The 3,415-nt window shown below is 30.3% G+C and overlaps 1 long non-coding RNA gene across 1 annotated transcript; it reads right to left on the reverse strand.

The window, feature by feature from the left end:
• Nucleotides 1–499: 499 nt before the first annotated feature.
• On the reverse strand, nt 500–1,537 carry LOC117281438 (uncharacterized). Its single transcript, XR_011412194.1, has 2 exons — nt 1,400–1,537; nt 500–876 (listed from the first exon to the last, which is right to left on the reverse strand). It is a non-coding gene; the product is annotated as an uncharacterized lncRNA (long non-coding RNA).
• Between the last annotated feature and the right edge of the window lie 1,878 nt (nt 1,538–3,415).

A 3,415-nucleotide genomic window follows, 5' to 3' on the forward strand; every position in this document is an offset into this window, starting at 1 on the left:
TCGATTTTAACTTTTAACTAAAAAAAGAAAAGTCAAGCTGAACCCAAATCGACATTATATGAATACACTTTTTAAAATTATTTTATACTTAAAAATAGTTTTTATTACTATACTATAATTTGTAAGTATTTCTTATATTTTTGATAGTTTTAGTTTCTTAATATTTTATTTCATGTTTATATTTACAAATTTTGAATGGTCAAATAAGTCTGCTATAGAATTATAGCTCATATATATCTAGTAACTCAAATAAATTTCAAATCAAGAGAATTTGACTAGGGAAATTCATCGTGGTGAGAGTTCATTTGAACCAAGTATTTTGGAAGCGAATCATTAATTTATATGAAAATTCATTAAAATTGCAATAAATACAATAGGTATAAACTCGTAACTTTATAACAATAATAAATTTAATACTAATTAAAAACCTTAAAAGTTGAACTCATAGAGTTTATATTTTGGATCAGACACTCCGGGAGAGATGAAGAGATTGTAGATGTCTTAAAAGTGTACTCTTTTATTGCATAACTACATAGTACATGCACAAAATATGAGTAAACACAAGTAACAACAGGAACAATTAATTCACCCACTTTTTATTTTTAATAAAATCTTATTCTGCACTCAAGAACAATTATTATATAAATAACAACATGCTTTTTAAATTTCTTGGATTTGAGCAGTATTTTCAAGATTTCATTCAGCAGAAATATTGGCACATGCAAACATAGCCCCAATGAACTCCTTGCCATTCACATTCGCCAGATGGCGATCCTTCCTTAACGCACGTTGCTTCACAATGAGCCGACACGTAGCATTGCCCACTAAATGTAGAACTAAATTTCTTGCAAATTCCGTCCTTCAAAGCATTAACATCTGCAATACACAAAATGGAAAAAGGAAAGAGAAAAAAGTAGAATGAAATTCATATATTTGTAAGTTGCATAAAAAAATATTATAAGTTATACTAATTAATAATTTAAATATTTAAAAGGTATATAAAATAATTACAATTAATTTTTTTTATTTAACTCTCAAAATCTGTAATGTATCACATAAAGTTGAGACAGAGGAAGTAGTCCTTTAACGTTTGTAGACATAAATAATTAAATGATTATACACCCTTTCTAGTAGCTTGAATTTTAGAAGAAGTTGTCGCATAATTCATCATATTGTTATAGCAGACCAAAGAGTTTGGGTTCTCAAGCAATATCGCCGCCTAATATAAATATTTAATTTATCCCTTATGTTAGCTGGGATCAATTTAAGGGAACAAAAAAGTTGCTTTAAATTTTGAGATTTTTTTAATACAACTAAATCTTTCTATAATAATTTTGTTTGCGATAAATGATTGTTACAAAGAATGACTATTATAGATAAATTTGACTATAAAACTCACCGTTTGACGCAATGAGGAATAGGCTAAAAAGTATCACCACAAGCCTAGAGAAGCAAACATGTGATTCAGCCATATTCAAACTTCTCTTTATATATATTAAAATATCAAATAGCAAAATAAAGAGATGTGATAATTGGAATGAATTTGACAGATATTTATAGGGAGGAGAACAAAAGTTGGGTTCTTAATCAATTCAAAGTTAGAATTAGTTGATTTCAAGAAAAAATGTTATTGGTATCTTCAAAATCACCATTAGAATCATCGCAAAGAAATCTTTTGAGCTGTTTCCATCCTTGTTATATTTGTAGTTTCTTGTCTCACAGTAATGGATCTTTTATCGGATCCTTTAAAATATACTATTTTTGAAGGATCCGACATACATCTGATTATTATATTTTTGAAGACTCTGAATAATATAAGAGTCCGCAATAAAGTATTTTTCGATAAATAAGAGACAAAGTAAAAATGCATGGTCTTCTCGTTTAGCTTTTCCTTGGATTTTTCAGTATGTTGGACTTGATACGTATAAAAAGTGAAAGAAACAACATACTCTGCTGTATACTATCTCAAAAAATATATATAAGAAAACGTTTTGTTGTCGAGACTGTCTTATAGTTCTTGGTACATACAAAAAGAAGAAAGATAAAAAGTTTGCATCATAAGCTACTTTAATGAATTGGTGAATTCAAAAATTATAGTAGTATAACAAAAATACACCTTTAAAAGTTAAATGACATGTTTTATCAGATCCTAATTTATTTCAAGAAAGGTTTTTTAAAAATTGCAATTGAATTAATAAATTATGCATAACCAACATATATGCTCTTAATACTTCTTGGACCTGACTTTGTTTATTCTTTATAGAAGAGAGTCAATTACTTAGATGGTTACTCAACTATTCAAAATTATCTACTAAAGTCATTTTTCTTTTGATTGTAACAACAAAGTCACTTAACTATGCATATAGCACTCAGAAGGTCACTCAACTAAATTTCTCAAACTTTTGATCGCCAAATACATATTTTAATACTATACATTATATACTCTTGATAATTAGCTCAATTATATTATTATTCCGACATAATATATGCTAGAAAAATAATTTTTTATTTTTTATTTTAAATAAAATTTATTTGTTCTATAGGTAAGTCCATAATGCCCTCCTGAACTTGGCAATTTCATAGCCTTGACCCCCCGGAATGCTGACAATCTAGGGAAGTGTGACACACGTATTACCACATGGATTTTTTTGTACATGTGGCATATTTTATAATAAAATATAATTTTTATCTTTTAAATTCAACCAACTATTTAAAATATTTTTTCGTACCAAAATCTGTAAAAATAAATAAATAAATAAAATTGAAACAACGTTATTTTAACTATAATACATAGTTAGAAGATATTATCATTTTTTATTTTAACTTTTGCTTTGTAGGATAACTTTCTTTCTTCCAAGGGCCTTCAGAAGTTGATCCTTGATAAATAGAAACTCATACCCGAGCGGGATCAACTGTTGGCCGAGCGGGATCAAATTGCTGCTCGCCTCCCGGCACTGGAAGCACAAGCTGCCGAGGCCGTTGATTTGGAAGCTCGGTTGCAGCAAAGCGAGCAAGAGGTGGTGACCCTTAGCCAAGAGGCCGCCCTATTAAGGGTACAATTTCAAGAGGCCAAGGCAAAGTGGTCTGAGGTCCAAAATGATGTTCTTGCTGCTGCTGATCACTAGGCCATCTCTACTGAAAGATTAAATAATTTGGAGGCAGCCTTGAACTCCAAAGCTAAAGAGGTTGCGGCTGAGGAGAAGTATGTCCAGATGGAAGAGAAGTATAGGAAGGTCACAGAGAATGATAAAGTTTATAACTCCACTATCTGTGACCTTGAAATTAGCCTTCGGGCCGCTAGATCTGAGTGGAATAACCTTTCGACCGAGGTTAACCAGCTTAAGGAAGAACTTCAGCGCCAAGCGGCTTCCCTCGTGGTTGAAAAAATATATTCCATGTATAGCATAAGGATAAA

Source organism: Nicotiana tomentosiformis, chromosome 11 (assembly GCF_000390325.3).
Source record: "Nicotiana tomentosiformis chromosome 11, ASM39032v3, whole genome shotgun sequence".
In the NCBI taxonomy this organism is placed as follows: domain Eukaryota; kingdom Viridiplantae; phylum Streptophyta; class Magnoliopsida; order Solanales; family Solanaceae; genus Nicotiana; species Nicotiana tomentosiformis.